Raw genomic sequence first — 23,156 nt, forward strand, 5'->3', positions numbered from 1 at the left:
CCCCGCCCCACCTCAAAGCCTGAACATTCCACACCACTCCCACCCCCAACCTCTCCACCCTCCCCCCACGCCTCCACCCTACCCCTCCCGCACACCCCCCACCCTACGTCCACCAACCTCCCCCTCACCCCACCCCACCCCCCCTACACCACACACTCCCCCCCACCCCCCAACAACACCACCCCCCCCCACCCCCACAACTTCACCACCCCTCCCCCCACCCCCCATATCACACCACCCCCCACCCCCCTCTCCCCCCAACCCACAATCTCCCCACCAGCACCCACCAAACTCACCACACCCCCCTCCCACCACACATATCCCACACACTCCCCATTATCCCCCACCCCCCATCCTCACCTTACCCACCCCACACCCCCCAATACTAACCACCCCCCACCCTCCCCATACCTTACTCATCCCCCCCACTCCCCCCAAACTCAATCATCCCCCACCCTCCCACATTACTAAACCCACCCACACCCACCAACATTCCACAACCCCTCCCCCCTATACTATCTCCCCCCCCACAGTCCCCACATAATCCAAACCCACACCCACCCCCAATACACACCCCCACACACATCCCCCTTCACATACTCCCCCCCACCCCCACAACATAAACCCCCACCCTCCCACATTACTAATCTACCCCCCACCTCCCACATTTCAATACTACCCACACACTCCCACAATACTATAATACCCACACACTCCACATTATATAATACCCCACTTCCCACATTACTTAACCCACTCACCCACATAATAATACCCACACCCTCCACATTACTATAATACCCACACACTCCCACATTACTATAATACCCACACCCTCCCACATTACTATAATACCCACACACTCCCACATTACTATAATACCCACACACTCCCACATTTCTATAATACCCACACACTCCCTACATTATTAAATACCCACAACTACTCCCACATTATCTATACTACCCACACACTCCCTACATACTATAATCCCACACACTCCACATTACTATAATACCCACACACTCCACATTACTATAATACCCACACACTCCCACATTACTATAATACCCACACACTCCCACAAGTACTATAATACCCACACACTCCCACATTACTATAATACCCACACACTCCCACATTATTATAATACCCCACTCACTCCCACATTACTATAATACCCACACACTCCACATTACTATAATACCCACACACTCCCACATTACTATAATACCCACACACTCCCACATTACTATAATACTCACACACACTCCACATTACTATAATACCCCACACACTCCCACATTACTATAATACCCACACACTTCCCACATTATTATAATACCCTACACTCCACATTACTATATACACCACACTCCTCACATTACTATAATACCCACACACTCCCACATTACTATAATACCCACACAGTCTCCACATTACTATAATACCCACACACTCCCACATTACTATAATACCCACACACTCCCACATTATTATAATACCCACACACTCCCACATTACTATAATACCCCACACACTTCCCACATTATTATAATACCCACACACTCCCACATTATTATAATACCCACACACTCCACATTTCTATAATACCCACACACATCCCACATTACTATAATACCCACACACTCCCACATTATTATAATACCCACACACTCCCACATTATTATAATACCCACACACTCCCACATTATTATAATACCCACACACTCCCACATTACTGTAATACCCACACACTCCCACATTACTATAATACCCACACACTCCCACATTACTATAATACCCACACACTCCCACATTATTATAATACCCACACACTCCACATTACTATATACCCACACACTCCCACATTACTATAATACCCACACACTCCCACATTACTATAATACCCACACACTCCCACATTATTATAATACCCACACACTCCCACATTACTATAATACCCACACACTCCCACATTATTAAAATACCCACACACTCCCACATTACTATAATACCCCACACACTCCCACATTATTATAATACCCACACACTCCACATTATTATAATACCCACACACTCCCACATTACTGTAATACCCACACACTCCCACATTACTATAATACCCACACACTCCCACATTACTATAATACCCACACACTCCCACATTATTATAATACCCACACACTCCACATTATTATAATACCCACAACACTCCCACATTATTATAATACCCACAACACTCCCACATTACTATAATACCCACACACTCCCACATTACTATAATACTCACACACTCTCACATTATTATAATACCCACACACTCCCACATTACTATAATACTCACACACTCTCACATTACTATAATACCCACACACTCCCACATTCCTATAATACCCACACACTCCCACATTACTATAATTACCCACACACTCCACATTATTATAATACCCACACACTCCCACATTATTATAATACCCACACACTCCCACATTACTATAATACCCACACACTCCACATTACTATAATACCCACACACTCCCACATTATTATAATACCCACACACTCCCACATTACTATAATACCCACACACTCCCACATTACTATAATACCCACACACTCCCTACATTACTATAATACCCACACACTCCCACATTACTATAATACTCCACACACTCCCACATTACTATAATACCCACACACTCCCACATTACTATAATACCCACACACTCCCACATTACTATAATACCCACACACCTCCACATTACTATAATACCCACACACTCCCACATTACTATAATACTCACACACTCTCACATTACTATAATACCCACACACTCCCACATTCCTATAATACCCAAACACTCCCACATTACTATAATACCCACACACTCCCACATTATTATAATACCCACACACTCCCACATTATTATAATACCACACACTCCACATTATTATAATACCACACACTCCACATTACTATAATACCCACACACTCCACATTACTATAATACCCACACACTCCCACATTACTATAATGCCCACACACTCCCACATTACTATAATGCCCACACTCACTATCCCACATTACTGTAGAAACTCACACACTCCCACATTATTATAATACCCACACACTCCCACATTCCTATAATACCCACACACTCCCACATTACTATAATACCCACACACTCCCACATTATTATAATACCCACACACTCCCACATTATTATAATACCACACACTCCACATTACTATAATACCACACACTCCACATTATTATAATACCCACACACTCCCACATTACTATAATACCCACACACTCCCACATTACTATAATTACCCACACACTCCCACCTTATTATAATACCCACACACTCCCACATTACTATAATACCACACACTCCCACATTCTATAATACCCACACACCTCCCACATTACTATATACCCACACACTCCCACATTATATAATACCCACACACTCCCACATTATTATAATACCCACACACTCCCACATTACTATAATACCCACACACTCCCACATTACTATAATACCCACACACTCCCACATTACTATAATACCCACACACTCCCACATTATTATAATACCCACACACTCCCACATTATATAATACCCACACACTCCCACATTATTATAATACCCACACACTCCCACATTATTATAATACCCACACACTCCACATTACTATAATACCCACACACTCCCACATTATTATAATACCCACACACTCCCACATTACTATAATACCACACACTCCCACATTACTATAATACTCACACACTCTCACATTATTATAATACCCACACACTCCCACATTACTATAATACTCACACACTCCACATTACTATAATACCCACACTCCCACATTCTATAATACCCACACACTCCCACATTACTATAATACCCACACACTCCCACATTACTATAATACCCACACACTCCCATATTACTATAATACCCACACACTCCCACATTACTATAATACCCACACACTCCACATTACTATAATACCCACACACTCCCACATTACTATAATACCCACACACTCCCACATTACTATAATACCCACACACTCCCACATTATTATAATACCCACACACTCCCACATTATTATAATACCCACACACTCCCACATTATTATAATACCCACACACTCCCACATTACTATAATACCCACACACTCCCACATTACTGTAATACTCACACACTCCCACATTACTATAATACCCACACACTCCCACATTACTATAATACCCACACACTCCCACATTACTGTAATACCCACACACTCCCACATTACTATAATACCCACACACTCCCACATTACTGTAATACCCACACACTCCCACATTACTATAATACCCACACACTCCCACATTACTGTAATACTCACACACTCCCACATTACTATAATACCCACACACTCCCACATTATTATAATACCCACACACTCCCACATTACTATAATACCCACACACTCCCACATTACTATAATACCCACACACTCCCACATTACTATAATACCCACACACTCCCACATTATTATAATAACCCACACACTCCCACATTACTATAATACCCACACACTCCCACATTATTATAATACCCACACACTCCCACATTACTATAATACCCACACACTCCCACATTATTATAATACCCACACACTCCCACATTATTATAATACCCACACACTCCCACATTACTATAATACCCACACACTCCCACATTATTATAATACCCACACACTCCCACATTATTATAATACCCACACACTCCCACATTACTATAATACTCACACACTCCCACATTATTATAATACCCACACACTCCCACATTATTATAATACCACACACTCCCACATTATTATAATACCCACACACTCCCACATTACTATAATACCCACACACTCCCACATTATTATAATACCCACACACTCCCACATTATTATAATACCCACACACTCCCACATTATTATAATACCCACACACTCCCACATTACTATAATACCCACACACTCCCACATTATTATAATACCCACACACTCCCACATTATTATAATACCCACACACTCCCACATTACTATAATACCCACACACTCCCACATTACTATAATACCCACACACTCCCACATTACTATAATACCCACACACTCCCACATTACTATAATACCCACACACTCCCACATTACTATAATACCCACACACTCCCACATTATCTATAATACCCACACACTCCACATTACTATAATACCCACACACTCCCACATTACTATAATACCCACACACTCCCACATTACTATAATAACCCACACACTCCCACATTATTATAATACCCACACACTCCCACATTACTATAATACCCACACACTCCCACATTATTATAATACCCACACACTCCCACATTACTATAATACCCACACACTCCCACATTACTGTAATACTCACACACTCCCACATTACTATAATACCCACACACTCCCACATTATTATAATACCCACACACTCCCACATTATTATAATACTGACACACTCCCACATTACTATAATACCCACACACTCCTACATTATTATAATACCCACACACTCCCACATTATTATAATACTGACACACTCCCACATTATTATAATACCCACACACTCCCACATTATTATAATACCACACACTCCCACATTACTATAATACCCACACACTCCCACATTACTATAATACCCACACACTCCCACATTACTGTAATACTCACACACTCCCACATTACTATAATACCCACACACTCCCACATTATTATAATACCCACACACTCCCACATTACTATAATACCCACACACTCCCACATTACTATAATACCCACACACTCCCACATTACTATAATACCCACACACTCCCACATTATTATAATACCCACACACTCCACATTACTATAATACCCACACACTCCCACATTATTATAATACCCACACACTCCCACATTACTATAATACCCACACACTCCCACATTATTATAATACCCACACACTCCCACATTATTATAATACCCACACACTCCCACATTACTATAATACCACACACTCCCACATTATTATAATACCCTCACACTCCACATTATTATAATACCCACACACTCCCACATTACTATAATACCACACACTCCCACATTATTATAATACCCACACACTCCACATTATTATAATACCCACACACTCCCACATTATTATAATACCCACACACTCCCACATTACTTATAATACCCACACACTCCCACATTATTATAATACCCACACACTCCCACATTATTATAATACCCACACACTCCACATTACTATAATACCCACACACTCCCACATTACTATAATACCCACACACTCCCACATTACTATAATACCCACACACTCCCACATTACTATAATACCCACACACTCCCACATTACTATAATACCCACACACTCCCACATTACTATAATACCCACACACTCCACATTATTATAATACCACACACTCCCACATTACTATAATACCCACACACTCCCACATTACTATAATACCCACACACTCCCACATTACTATAATACCCACACACTCCCACATTACTATAATACCCACACACTCCCACATTACTATAATACCCACACACTCCCACATTATTATAATACCCACACACTCCCACATTACTATAATACCCACACACTCCCACATTACTATAATACCCACACACTCCCACATTATTATAATACCCACACACTCCCACATTACTATAATACCCACACACTCCCACATTATTATAATACTGACACACTCCCACATTACTATAATACCCACACACTCCCACATTACTATAATACCCACACACTCCCACATTACTATAATACCCACACACTCCCACATTACTATAATACCCACACACTCCCACATTATTATAATACCCACACACTCCCACATTACTATAATACCCACACACTCCCACATTACTATAATACCCACACACTCCCACATTATTATAATACCCACACACTCCCACATTACTATAATACCCACACACTCCCACATTGCTATAATACCCACACACTCCCACATTACTATAATACCCACACACTCCCACATTACTATAATACCCACACACTCCCACATTACTATAATACCCACACACTCCCACATTATTATAATACCCACACACTCCCACATTACTATAATACCCACACACTCCCACATTACTATAATACCCACACACTCCCACATTATTATAATACCCACACACTCCCACATTATTATAATACTGACACACTCCCACATTACTATAATACCCACACACTCCCACATTATTATAATACCCACACACTCCCACATTATTATAATACCCACACACTCCCACATTACTATAATACCCACACACTCCCACATTATTATAATACCCACACACTCCCACATTATTATAATACCCACACACTCCCACATTACTATAATACCCACACACTCCCACATTACTATAATACCCACACACTCCCACATTACTATAATACCCACACACTCCCACATTACTGTAATACTCACACACTCCCACATTACTATAATACCCACACACTCCCACATTATTATAATACCCACACACTCCCACATTACTATAATACCCACACACTCCCACATTACTATAATACCCACACACTCCCACATTATTATAATACCCACACACTCCCACATTACTATAATACCCACACACTCCCACATTATTATAATACCCACACACTCCCACATTACTGTAATACTCACACACTCCCACATTACTATAATACCCACACACTCCCACATTACTATAATACCCACACACTCCCACATTACTGTAATACCCACACACTCCCACATTATTATAATACCCACACACTCCCACATTACTATAATACCCACACACTCCCACATTATTATAATACCCACACACTCCCACATTACTATAATACCCACACACTCCCACATTATTATAATACCCACACACTCCCACATTATTATAATACCCACACACTCCCACATTATTATAATACCCACACACTCCCACATTATTATAATACCCACACACTCCCACATTATTATAATACCCACACACTCCCACATTATTATAATACCCACACACTCCCACATTACTATAATACCCACACACTCCCACATTACTATAATACCCACACACTCCCACATTATTATAATACCCACACACTCCCACATTATTATAATACCCACACACTCCCACATTACTATAATACCCACACACTCCCACATTATTATAATACCCACACACTCCCACATTACTATAATACCCACACACTCCCACATTACTATAATACCCACACACTCCCACATTATTATAATACCCACACACTCCCACATTACTATAATACCCACACACTCCCACATTATTATAATACCCACACACTCCCACATTATTATAATACCCACACACTCCCACATTACTATAATACCCACACGCTCCCACATTACTATAATACCCACACACTCCCACATTACTATAATACCCACACACTCCCACATTACTATAATACTCACACACTCCCACATTACTATAATACCCACACACTCCCACATTATTATAATACTCACACACTCCCACATTACTATAATACTCACACACTCCCACATTATTATAATACCCACACACTCCCACATTACTATAATACTCACACACTCCCACATTACTATAATACTCACACACTCCCACATTATTATAATACCCACACACTCCCATGTCCCATGTCCCTCACCCCCGGGGGCCAAACCAATAGTCCGGAGTTTTGTCATTTTGCTGCAGTTCTCATTTCTCCGACACACTTTTCGCATGTGTGGTGTGTTGTCACTGGTGCAATTCGGAGTGATGAGACTCAGGAACCATGTGCATTGGCTGCCCCCGACATGGTGCGGGTTCCCGCAAAATCTCCGCCCGAATTCTTTCTTTCTGGCTCTTTTTGTGCTCCTGGAAGCCCATGGAGCCCTGCTTTGACTGACTGATGAGTTAACTGCTCACATTCCGGATCGAACCACTGCCTCTCGCACTGCATGCCAGCCTGCCCCTCCTCCTCCTCCTCTCCTCCTCCCAAACAGAAATTCTCTCCAAGGTCAGAACAGTCACTGAGTCTGGAGTCTCCTCCACCCCCTCCTTTCATCTCCACAACACAGTCAGCATTTTTCTCGGTCTTGAAATGGTTTGTCGGACTGCAGGAATCGCTGCTCCCATTCCTGTTCAAGCTCCTTCCTCATCCTAATTATTGTTTCCATATTCTAAAAGCGAACGACCTGCCGTCCAGATGTGCTGTTTATACCGGCCGTGTCCTCCTTTATTTCCAGGCTATCTGTCGATAATCTTTATTCTCCCTTATTTAAAAGACATCTTCCGATGATTGGAGCGGCTCATTTTATCATATTTAACATTCTGTTCACCGCTTAACCATCGCCCCCATTTTTGAGTGAGGAATGTGCTGGGCTGGAGCCGATCAGGGCCAAACATCGAATTGTAATCAAAGACCCAACTGATGGAGTCTGTCCTTCCTCTAAATTCTATAATTTACCTCGAACTCCAGTTTAGAAATCCAATCTGATGAGCAGGCCGGGGGGGAGCAGCTCCTCGGAGCTTTCCCAGATTCTCGGTATTAAATGAAAGGAAGCGGTCCTGGGAAGATAGATTTCACCTTTTAAAGTTGGAGAGGTTTAATTAACACGTTTTTTTATATAAGGATCAAGGATACTGAATTTGTCAAATATTTCTGCAAAGTGTAAAAGAGGCTGAGAGTCAACTCTCATTCCCCGGAACAACCCGCGAGTCCGCCTGTCCGATGGGTTTTGGGCAAATCTTAACCCGTCTTAACCCCATCTTAACCATCTTAACCCGTCTTAACCCCATCTTAACCCGTCTTAACCCCATCTTAACCATCTTAACCATCTTAACCCGTCTTAACCCCATCTTAACCCGTCTTAACCCAACTCTCCTCCCACCGACCTCCTCAATTCATTCCCACTGTTTGCAGTTGTCTGATTTCACGGGGTTTCTATTGGCTGCTGGCATTGATTTCTGGCTGTTAGCGTCATATTCCTGCAATGTCTCTGAGTTTTAAAGCGGACGGACAGTCCCCGCCTTCTCAGTCCAACTCTCAGCCTTTCCTCCCCTTTCACACTCTCTCCATCACTCTGCAAACCGCGCCGCTCTCCCTGCCCTAAGTGACCATCAGCTCTCCCTCATTCGTGTCCCGGGCACCTGATTTCCAGCCAATATTCTGCACTTTACCCTGAAGCTCACTCCTAGTATCTCACTCTACTTTACCAAGGTATTTCGGATAAACACCACAATCAAAACAAGATCTGTATTCAAAGAAACATAAAATGGGTGAACATTGCCTCGTGTGTCTGTATCGCCTCCGGAATATTTGATCATTCCGAACAATTGTGATGGGAAAAGTTCACAAGTAGCCAGTCTCTGAGACACCCTGAAAGTACAAGGCAGAGAGTGAAAAGCAGCTCCAGGTTTGTATCGCACACTGAGAGGGAGGCAGGCTGTGGCCGCCGATGGGATGGAGAGAATTGCTGCCTTCTGAGTTAATGGGCAGGAGTAATTTATGTTGAGTGGGGAGCTGAGTTTGCAGAGTACGGACATGTGTGTGTGTGCGGATTGGCGCAGGGGGAGCGGAGGGGGAGGGGGATGAGCTATTTTTAGAGTGCAAGTGCAGAGAATGTGCCAGTGCTGCTGAGACAGGGGAGGAGCAGGAGCCCGAACAGGAACAGGAGCGGGAGCGGGAGCGACTCCTTCACCAAACTCACTCACTCATCCACTGACTCAACCGGCAGAGCGGGTAAGGAACTCGCCTCTCATCCTCCTCACTCCCAACTCACAATTAGGGACATCTTTCCAGCAAGAAACCGTAGACTCTCAGTTGCTCTATTTTCTTGTTTTTATTTGAATTGGACGATAATTAAAAGACGGATCTTGATAGCAGGCTATTGAGAATGAAAGGGTAGTTTTGATAACGATGATGTCTTGTAACCTCCGTTTAGTAGATTTTATGTGAAACTCAAGGCAGGAACTTGGATTGAGATCCTCTGAACTGGGAGCTGCCAGTCCATCAAAGGTCACATTTTAAACATTACTGCCGCCCTTTCACCCTTTTGAAAACATGATCTCTAAACCGATAAAACGGGCGCCGAGTACAGATTCAGGCGTGAAATGGCTTTTCCTGTAAATACTTGAAAGAGTCGGTTTCCGTTTGGCGCGGCACGGAATCAGGAGTGGGAGCAGGCAGATCCTGCAGGAGATTGTGGGATCAGGAGTGGGAGCAGGCAGATCCTGCAGGAGATGGTGGGATCAGGAGTGGGAGCAGGCGGATCCTGCAGGAGATGGTGGGATCAGGGGTGGGAGCAGGCAGATCCTGCAGGAGATTGTGGATTCAGGGGTGGGAGCAGGCAGATCCTGCAGGAGATTGTGGGATCAGGAGTGGGAGCAGGCAGATCCTGCAGGAGATTGTGGGATCAGGGGTGGGAGCAGGCAGATCCTGCAGGAGATTGTGGGATCAGGGGTGGGAGCAGGCAGATCCTGCAGGAGATTGTGGGATCAGGGGTGGGAGCAGGCAGATCCTGCAGGAGATTGTGGGATCAGGGGTGGGAGCAGGCAGATCCTGCAGGAGATTGTGGGATCAGGAGTGGGAGCAGGCAGATCCTGCAGGAGATTGTGGGATCAGGAGTGGGAGCAGGCGGATCCTGCAGGAGATTGTGGATTCAGGAGTGGGAGCAGGCAGATCCTGCAGGAGATTGTGGGATCAGGAGTGGGAGCAGGCAGATCCTGCAGGAGATTGTGGAATCAGGAGTGGGAGCAGGCAGATCCTGCAGGAGATTGTGGGATCAGGGGTGGGAGCAGGCAGATCCTGCAGGAGATTGTGGGATCAGGAGTGGGAGCAGGCAGATCCTGCAGGAGATTGTGGAATCAGGAGTGGGAGCAGGCAGATCCTGCAGGAGATTGTGGATTCAGGAGTGGGAGCAGGCAGATCCTGCAGGAGATTGTGGGATCAGGAGTGGGAGCAGGCAGATCCTGCAGGAGATTGTGGGATCAGGAGTGGGAGCAGGCAGATCCTGCAGGAGATTGTGGGATCAGGAGTGGGAGCAGGCAGATCCTGCAGGAGATTGTGGGATCAGGAGTGGGAGCAGGCAGATCCTGCAGGAGATTGTGGGAGCAGGCAGATCCTGCAGGAGATTGTGGGATCAGGGGTGGGAGCAGGCGGATCCTGCAGGAGATTGTGGGATCAGGGGTGGGAGCAGGCAGATCCTGCAGGAGATGGTGGGATTGGCAGAGTTGTTCACTGTCAGCGGGAAATCCGCACCCGGGAAAGGGTTTGGTATTTTAACCTCTCGCTAACATCTCCGGACCGACACTGATCCGGCGCTGAATTAGAAGCCGCGATTTTTAATGGGACATATTGCGACCTTAGGCTCTATTGCAAGTCAGCATTGGCATCACTCCGTGCCCTGTAAATGTTCGTCCAAGGGCGGAAATAGAGCCGAGTGATGAGCTAGCAGATCACCACAGTGCTGAGAACAGGAGCTTTCCATGTCCTTGCAGTCACATTGATCTGTAGCGCGTAACCTCAAACCGTAAAATACAAAATCGCTCCCTTCACAGGATCCCTTCATCAAAGAAATCCATCTGGGTATTTTCCCTGTCGGTAGTTAGCGAACAGTTTTGAGTTTAAACCATGTGGCTGGTATCCCAGCACACGAATCACACGGGCTGTGTTGGTGTGAGTGCCCCGCAATCAGTCTAAGCCCGCGGAACAGAAATTAGCCCTTGGCAAATGCGATAAAAATTTGGTACAAAAGGAGAACACGATAGCAGTAGTGTTAATTGAAAACTGCTGGTGGGTGGGAGAAAGAAGCAGACAGGGCGCCGCTAGAACTGCCATAGAGCGCCGGGGAAGAGAGGATGCGGAAACGGTGAAGCGCAGGCAATGGAAGGAGACACATAAACTCCAGAAAACTCATCAAACAAAACTGCCAGCATGCGTGAAACCTCCCAGTCCCCTTCTCATTCCCGGAGACATGCATCTTGTAGAAGAAATACTAAGGAGTCAAAAACGCAGAGGAGGAGATAATGATGGACGCCAGTAAGCGGATCGGGTGAAGGGGAAGCGATAGGTTAATACACAGAGCATAAAGGAGGCAAAATTCCCTCCCACTTTCACACACCACAAAGGAGACAGGATAATTCCCCAAACCAAACACGACACAGACCACAAACACTCTCCCATTCTCACACTCCAGGGAGGTAGAATATTCTCCTATTCTCGCACACCACATAGAATCAGAATACTCTTCCATTGACCTTGGGTACAGGGTGATAGAATCCCCACCCAGTCTCTCACAGGATAGCGACATACAACACTCTCCCGTTCTCAGACATTAGAGGGAGACTGAACACTCCCCCTACTGTCACACACTACAGGGGAGTTAGAATTATCTCCCATTCGCACACATCACAGGGAGATAGCCCACTCTCCCAACTCCAGATATCACAGGGGGACAGCCCACTCTCCCAACCCCAGATATCACAGGGGGACAGCCCACTCTCCCAACCCCAGATATCACAGGGGGACAGCCCACTCTCCCAACTCCAGATATCACAGGGGGACAGCCCACTCTCCCAACTCCAGATATCACAGGGGGATAGCCCACTCTCCCAACTCCAGATATCACAGGGGGACAGCCCACTCTCCCAACCCCAGATATCACAGGGGGACAGCCCACTCTCCCAACCCCAGATATCACAGGGGGACAGCCCACTCTCCCAACTCCAGATATCACAGGGGGACAGCCCACTCTCCCAACCCCAGATATCACAGGGGGACAGCCCACTCTCCCAACCCCAGATATCACAGGGGGACAGCCCACTCTCCCAACCCCAGATATCACAGGGGGACAGCCCACTCTCCCAACCCCAGATATCACAGGGGGACAGCCCACTCTCCCAACCCCAGATATCACAGGGGGACAGCCCACTCTCCCAACTCCAGATATCACAGGGGGACAGCCCACTCTCCCAACCCCAGATATCACAGGGGGACAGCCCACTCTCCCAACCCCAGATATCACAGGGGGACAGCCCACTCTCCCAACCCCAGATATCACAGGGGGATAGCCCACTCTCCCAACCCCAGATATCACAGGGGGACAGCCCACTCTCCCAACCCCAGATATCACAGGGAGATAGCCCACTCTCCCAACCCCAGATATCACAGGGGGATAGCCCACTCTCCCAACCCCAGATATCACAGGGGGACAGCCCACTCTCCCAACCCCAGATATCACAGGGAGACAGCCCACTCTCCCAACCCCAGATATCACAGGGAGATAGCCCACTCTCCCAACCCCAGATATCACAGGGGGATAGCCCACTCTCCCAACCCCAGATATCACAGGGAGATAGCCCACTCTCCCAACCCCAGATATCACAGGGAGACAGCCCACTCTCCCAACCCCAGATATCACAGGGAGATAGCCCACTCTCCCAACCCGAGATATCACAGGGAGATAGCCCACTCTCCCAACCCCAGATATCACAGGGAGATAGCCCACTCTCCCAACCCCAGATATCACAGGGAGATAGCCCACTCTCCCAACCCCAGATATCACAGGGAGATAGCCCACTCTCCCAACCCCAGATATCACAGGGGGATAGCCCACTCTCCCAACCCCAGATATCACAGGGAGATAGCCCACTCTCCCAACCCCAGATATCACAGGGAGATAGCCCACTCTCCCAACCCCAGATATCACAGGGAGATAGCCCACTCTCCCAACCCCAGATATCACAGGGAGATAGCCCACTCTCCCAACCCCAGATATCACAGGGAGATAGCCCACTCTCCCAACCCCAGATATCACAGGGGGATAGCCCACTCTCCCAACCCAAGATATCACAGGGAGACAGCCCACTATCCCAACCCCTGATATCACAGGGAGATAGCCCACTCTCCCAACTCCAGATATCACAGGGAGATAGCCCACTCTCCCAACCCCAGACACATCACCAGTGATACTACACGTACCATATTGCAGTTATATTACAGATACCATATACCAGTTGTACCGCACACACCTTATACCAGATATACAACATGTACCGTATACCAGATATACTGCACACACCATATACCAGATATACTATATATACCAGTTAGACTACAAATACCATATACCAGTTACACTACACACGCACCATATACCACATATACTATACATAGCATTTACCAGTTATATTACACACACCATATACCAGTTATACTACACATACAATATAGACAATATGCTACACATACCATACACCATATACTAGATATACTACACATACCGTGGGTACGGTAGCATAGTGGTTACATTACTGGACTGGTAATCCAGAGGGCTGGATTAATAATCCGGAGTCATGAGTTCAAATCCCGCCACGGCAACTGGGGAATTTAAATTCAATTAATTAAATAAAATCTGGAATAAAAGAAAACTAGTATCAGCAATGGTGGCCATGAAACTACTGGATTGTCATAAAAACCCATCCGGTTCACTAATGTCCTTTAGGGAAGGAAACCTGCCGTCCTCACCCGGTCTGGCCTATATGTGACTCCAGACCCACAGCAATGTGGTTGATTCTTAATCACCCTCTGAAATGGCCTAGCAAACCACTCAGTTGTACAATCTCACTACAAAAAGTCACAATAAGAATAAAACCGGATGGATCACTAGGCACTGGACACAACAAAGGCAAACCAAGCCCAGTTGACCCTGCAAAGTCCTCCTCACTAACATTGGGGGACTTATGCCAAAATTGGGAGAACTGACCCACAGACTAGTCAAGCAACAGCCTGACATAGTCATACTCACAGAATCATACCTTTCAGCCAATGTCCCAGACTCTTCCATCACTATCCCTGGATATGTCCGGTCCCACCAGCAGGACAGACCCACCAGAGGTGGCGGTGCAGTGATATACAGTCAGGAGGGTAGGGGCTCCTGGGAGTCCTCAACATTGACTCCGGCCCCCATGAAACCTCATGGCATCAAGTCAAACATGGGCAAGGAAACCACCTACTGCCCTCCCTCAGCTGATGAATCAGTCCTCCTCCATGTTAAGAAGCACTGAGGGTAGCAAGGGCACAGAATGTACTCTGGGTGGGGGACTTCAATGTCCATCACCAAGATGGTCTTGGTAGCACCACTACAGACCGAGCTGGCTGAGCCCTGAAGGACATAATTGCCAGACTGGGCCTGTGGCAGGTGGTGAGCGAACCAAACACGAGGGAAAAACCTACTTGACCTCGTCGTCACCAATCTACCTGTCGCAGATCCATCTGTCCATGACAGTATTGGTAGGAGTGACCACCGCACACTCCTTGTGGAGACAAAGTCCCGTCTTCACACTGAGGACACCATCCAACGTGTTGTGTGGCACTACCACCATGCTAAATGGGATAGAGTCAGAACAGCTCTAGCAGCTCAAAACCGGGCATCCATGAGGTGCTGTGGGGCAGCAGCAGAATTGTATTCCAGCACAATCTGTAACCTCATGGCCCAGCATATTCCTCACTCTACCATTACCAACAAGCCAGGGGATCAACCCTGGTTCATTGAAGTGCACAGAACCAGGCAAACCTAAAAATGAGGTGGCAACCTGGTGAAGCTACAACTCAGGACTACATGCATGCTAAACAGCAGAAGCAACATGCTATAGACAGAGCTAAGCAATTCCACAACCAATGGATCAGATCAAAGCTCTGCAGTGGATGATCCATCTCAGCCTCCTCCCGATATCCCCACCATCACAGATTCCAGTCTTCAGACAATTCGATTCACTCCACGTGATATCAAGAAACGGCTGAGTGCACTGGATACAGCAAAGGCTATGGGCCCCGACAACATCCCGGCTGTAGTGCTGAAGTCTTGTGCTCCAGAACTAGCCGTGCCTCTAGCCAAACTGTTCCAGTACAGCTACAACACTGGCATCTACCCGACAATGTGGAAAATTGCCCAGGTATGTCCTGTCCACAAAAAGCAGGACAAATCCAATCCGGTCAATTACCGCCCCATCAGTCTACTCTCAATCATCAGCAAAGTGATGGAAGGTGTCGTCAACAGTGCTATCAAGCGGCACTTACTCACCAATAACCTGCTCACCGATGCTCAGTTTGGGTTCCGCCAGGACCACTCGGCTCCAGACCTCATTACAGCCTTGGTCCAAACATGGACAAAAGAGCTGAATTCCAGAGGTGAGGTGAGAGTGACTGCCCTTGACATCAAGGCAGCATTTGACCGAGTGTGGCACCAAGGAGCCCTAGTAAAATTGAAGTCAATGGGAATCAGGGGGAAACCCTCCAGTGGCAGGAGTCATACCTAGCACAAAGGAAGATGGTAGTGGTTGTTGGAGGCTAATCATCTCAGCCCCAAGACATTGCTGCAGGAGTTCCTCAGGGCAGCTGCTTCATCAATGACCTTCCCTCCATCATAAGATCAGAAATGGGGATGTTCTCTGATGATTGCACAGTGTTCAGTTCCATTTGCAACCCCTCAGATAATGAAGCAGTCCGTGCCCGCATGCAGCAAGACCTGGACAACATCCAGGCTTGGGCTAATAAGTGGCAAGTAACATTCATGCCAGACAAGTGCCAGGCAATGACCATCTCCAACAAGAGAGAGTCTAACCACCTCCCCCTGACATTTAACGGCATTACCATCACCGAATCCCCCCACCATCAACATGCTGGGGTTCACCATTGACCAGAAACTTAACTGGACCAGCCACATAAATACTGTGGCTACAAGAGCAGGTCAGAGGCTGGGTATTCTGCAGTGAGTGACTCATCTCTTGACTCCCCAAAGCCTTTCCACCATCTACAAGGCACAAGTCAGGAATGTGATGGAATAGTCTTCACTTGCCTGGATGAGTACAGCTCCAACAACACTCCAGAAGCTTGACACCATCCAGGACAAAGCAGCCCGCTTGATTGGCACCCCATCCACTGCCCTAAACATTTACTCCTTTCACCATCGGCGCACCGTGGCTGCAGTGTGCACCATCCACAGGATGCACTGCAGCAACTCGCCAAGGCTTCTTCGACAGCACCTCCCAAACCTGCAACCTTTACCACCTAGAAGGACAAGGGCAGCAGGCACATGGGAACAACACCACCTGCACGTTCCCCTCCAAGTCACACACCATCCCGACTTGGAAATATATTGCTGTTCCTTCATTGTCGCTGGGTCAAAATCCTGGAACTCCCTTCCTAACAGCACTGTGGGAGAACCTTCACCACATGGACTGCAGCGGTTCAAGAAGGCAGCTCACCACCACCTTCTCAAGGGCAATTAGGGATGGGCAATAAATGTTGGCCTTGCCAGCGACGCCCACATCCCATGAACGAAAAAAAAATTACCAGTTATACTATACATACCATATACCCAGTATGCTACACAGACCATATACCATTTATGCTACATACACATATACAAGATATGCTATACATACTATATACCAGTTATACTACACATACTATGTACCAGATATACTACACACACCGTATACCAGATATACTACACACACCGTATACCAGTTATTCTACACATACCATATACGAGTTATACTACACATAACATACCAATTATACTATACATACCATATACCCAGTATGCTACACAGACCATATACCATTTATGCTACATACACATATACAAGATATACTATACATACTATATACCAGTTATACTACACATACTATGTACCAGATATACTACACACACCGTATACCAGATATACTACACACACCGTATACCAGTTATTCTACACATACCATATACCAATTATACTACACATACCATATACGAGTTATACTACACATAACATATACCAATTATACTACACATACCATATAACAATAGGTAAAAAGTGGGACTTTGAGCTGACAGGCTCTAGTTATACTGCCAGTTGCACCTTGGATTCTCCTCAGCCAGGAGGAAGCATTGTCCATGCTTGCTTGCATTTTGATTTATGAAATAAAAAAGTTTGGTGTGAAATTTAACAACATAAGTTATAGATGTTTAAATTTAATTTTAAAGGGCAGGAGTTGTTTCAGTGATCTGATAATGTCAACATACAGAACATGTTTGTACTCTTTGAGGTAAGGAATGGGAAGCATTACCTAGTATCAGCATCAAGCACAGCAAAGCCAAACAAGACTAGAAAGAGAGACTGGGGGTGATCCTGCAATCTCGTGCTGCTACTGGGAAAGCTGAGCTTGTAGGGTACGGGAGTTGGAGATAGGGCTAGAACATCTCTATTAATGACTTAGATGAAGGGACCGAGTGTAATGTATCCAAGTTTGCTGACAATACAAAACTAGGTGGGAAAGTAAGCTGTGAGAGAGTATAGGCCCATTCTACTCAACCTCTCTTCAGAGGACAACCCTCTCATCCCAGGAATTCATCGAGTGAACCTTCATTGCATCCCCTCTAAGGCAAGTATATTGTTCCCTAGATAAGGAGACCAAAACTGTACGCAGTACTCCAGGTGAGGCCTCATCAAAGCCCCAAAGTACAACTGTAGTAAGACTTCCTTACTCTTGTACTCCAACCCCCTTGCAATAAAGGCCAACATGCCATTTGCTTTCCTAATTGTACCTGCATACTAACTTTTGTGTTTCTTGTACCAGGACACCCAAGTCTCTCTGAACACCAACATTTAATAGTTACTCACCATTTAAAGAATATTCTGTTTTTCTATTCTTCCTACCAAAGTGAATAACCTCACATTTTCCCACATTATACTCCATCTGCCACCTTCTTGCCCACTCACTTAACGTGTCTATATCCCTTTGCAGACTCTTTGGGCCCGATTTTAGCACCCGGTTCCGGGTGCGTTCTCGGCGGGGGGGCCTCTAAAATCCCGGTTTCGAGGAGCGGGACCGGATCGCGCCTCGATCCCGCCCACTTCCGGGTTGCGCGCTGACGTGCGGGGGTGCGTGCGTTGGCCCCGCTGGTGGGAATCCCGCAGGCAATTAAAGCCAGCGGGGTTCCACTTGAGTGTATTTATCTTGGTATTTCAGGTCATTAAATGACCTGATTGAGCTGTTTATTTAACAGGTGTCGGATTTTACAGTGAAATGAGACTGTTTCCCATACTGGGGGAACCACTCACACTCTCAACGGACGTGTTGCAGCCAGCAGCCTGTGGCAGCTGCCAAGGTGCATTCCACAGGTGGGGGGGGAGAGCCTTCACCAACGCAGGAGGACACTCCGTAACATTGGGCAACGCCTGCCCTCCACCACCCTCCTCCAAGCAAGAAGATTCACCGACGTGGAACCGCAACCCCTGTGCGAGGACACACTTTTCTAGCGTGCACAACCCCGCAAACCTAAACCTGCCAGATGGGTGCTGCGTTGACATCCTCGGAGGACGAACAGCATGACCAGCCTCAGCAGCCTCGCAGTCCACGCCGTCCGCCTCTGAGACGTGCATCCCCACAACACGGTGCTGCGGCACATCCACCTGCACAGCAGGATGGAGGGCATCCGCAGAGAGAGATGCGTCGCAGGAGGCACTACCCTCCGCACAGGGTCTACAGACCGAGGCTCAGCTTCATGGACCTCTCTGAGCAGCAGTGCATACGGAGGCTCAGAGTCACTCGCCAGGTAGTCGCCGACATCTGCAGCCTCCTCAATGACGAGCTGCTCCCGGATGGACCAAGCAGCATCTTCTTACCCGTCGCCGTCAAAGTCACCACTGCCCTCAACTTCTTCGCCTCCGGATCCTTCCAGGGTGCCACGGGGGACATCACCGGGGTCTGTCAGTCGTCTGCACACAAGTGCATAAGGCAGGTCACCGATGGGTTGTTCCGCAGGGCCTCGACCTACATCAACTTCGCCATGGATGAGCGCAGCCAGACGGAGAGGGCGGTTGGATTCCATGCTGTGGCTGGCTTCCCACGGGTGCAGGGTGTAATCGATTGCACCCACATCGCAATACGGGCACCTCCACATGAGCCAGGGCTGTTTATCAACAGGAAAGGGTATCACTCCATGAACGCCCAGCTCATTTGTGACCACCGCCAGAGATTCCTACACGTGTGCGCCAGATACCCTGGCAGCTGCCACGATGCCTTCGTCCTCAGGGAGTCCACCGTCCCGCCCCTCTTCCACGCACCCAACGCCGGCAACGGCTGGCTCCTCGGCGACAAGGGATATCCCCTGCACACGTGGCTTATGACACCTCTGAGGAACCCCATTACCGAGCCACAGCGTCGGTATAATGACAGCCACATTGCTACCAGGTCTACAATTGAGCAGGCTATAGGGCTGCTCAAGATGCGCTTCAGGTGCCTTGATCGTTCCGGGGGAGCGCTCCAATACATGCCACTCCGAGTGGGACGAATTATAGTTGTCTGCTGTGCCCTGCATAACATGGCACTACAGAGAGGGGTGCCGCTGGAGGAGGCCCCATGCACACCCGCCACCCACATTGAGGACGACAATGAGGAGGAGGTGGAGGAGGAAGAGGAGGAGGAGGAAGAGGGAGAGGAGGAGGAACGACCCATGCGCCGAACACCGGCTCACCTGCGTGCTCGTCAGGCCAGGGAGGCACTCATATGCCAACGGTTCTCCTAACATCACACTGTGTGAGGCGTTCACATGTCATAACGTGCACAGACGAGGGTCCATACAGGCTCCCTCCACAGAAGAGTGGTGCCTGTACACCTGCACCCACTGGATTATGCTCAATGGGTGGGACGGGGTGGTCGTCGTCATGATGAGGCGCAGGGAAGGGACATATTGCACAAGCCGCAGAATTATGGACAAGAGGTGGCAGCATTGGTGAGAAAAAGTGAGTTTATTTTGTGGTGACATTCAAAGAGTAGAAAATTTAAAAAAAACGACAAACACCCTGGTGCAATCCCTGTGTGCTCACGGAACTTTAGGCGTTCGTTTTCGGGACCCCCTACGTGGTGCTACCCCTGTGGCTCCAGCAGAGGTGGTGGCAGGTTGCTCCTGTTCGTGCCCTGACCGGGTAGATGCTTTGGGCCGACGCCCCCTGGGTTTCGGTGCCCGTGAGGGCACCTCCACAGACTGCTCCTCCTGCACCTGTGCAGGGGCAGACTCGGCCACCTGGAGAGGATGGACTATTGCGGGCACTGGTTGAGAGGGGGGCAACGGGTGAGACTTGGGGGCGCCTTGAGTAGCGTCCACACTTCCATTTCCCCGTTCACCATCTTCCCTCTCATGGCCAAGGCCCACATCACCCCTTCCACCCTGCTGGACGGCAGTTTGGATGACGTGGGTGAGACCTTGCAAGGCCACCTCCAATGTATCTGTCAACCTGTTGATGGCGGCAGAATGTTGTTCACCCTGAATCCGAACAGCCGTTGTGAGGGCCTGGATGGACTCATTGGTGAGCTGTGCGTGACGCTCGAGGGAGGCTAGCCTGTCCTCCACCGCAGACGTTCCCACACCTACCCGCGACACTATCTCAGAGATGCCTTCACGTCCCTGCGACACTATCTCGGCGATACCCTCCTGCACCTGTGCCACCATTCCCCTCATGCAGGAGTTGGACTCCTCCATCCTCCGTGCGATTGTGGAGAGTGCGCGTGGCACCTCTCCCAGTACCTCAGCAATGTTCTGGTGCCCCTCGACGACTCTCCTTTTGACAGGTGGCCCCCTGGGTTCAGCATCTGGGTCCGGCTGAGCAGAGCCTGGAGAAGAGTGCTCCCACCGACGCGGACCCTCCGCGGCTGACCCTGCCACCAGGGTCTGCTCATGCTCATGTGTGCGCGGTGACTCACCATGTGCAATCCCAACTAGCTGAGGGGGGGGACCCACCGAGGTGTGTGTATCTGCGCTGGTGGATGCAAGGCTCATGTGTGACGATGCACCCTCAGAGACGGGCATGTCCTCTGAGGAATCGCCCTCAACCGAGACGTCGATCGCAGACGGTCCTGGAAGAGAACAGAGGGAAATATCAGGCATGTGACCAAATGTGGCGGTGCGCCATATGCCATGTGATGCTACGATCATTCACGATCATGAGTGATGAGTGCCAGCTTTCCCTTACCGGCCGTTTCGCCAGAACCAGAC

General features: G+C 47.5%; 1 protein-coding gene across 1 annotated transcript in view; it reads left to right on the forward strand.

The window, feature by feature from the left end:
* Nucleotides 1–10,758: 10,758 nt before the first annotated feature.
* Nucleotides 10,759–23,156, forward strand: part of LOC137306759 (complexin-1) — a 243,151-nt gene continuing 230,753 nt past the window's right edge. Inside the window, exon 1 of the mRNA XM_067976165.1 lies at nt 10,759–10,855. The gene's annotated coding sequence lies outside the window, so the exon portion shown is untranslated. The remainder of the gene's footprint in view (nt 10,856–23,156) is intronic.

The sequence above is a fragment of the Heptranchias perlo genome, chromosome 1 (assembly GCF_035084215.1).
Source record: "Heptranchias perlo isolate sHepPer1 chromosome 1, sHepPer1.hap1, whole genome shotgun sequence".
Taxonomy (NCBI): Eukaryota; Metazoa; Chordata; class Chondrichthyes; order Hexanchiformes; family Hexanchidae; genus Heptranchias; species Heptranchias perlo.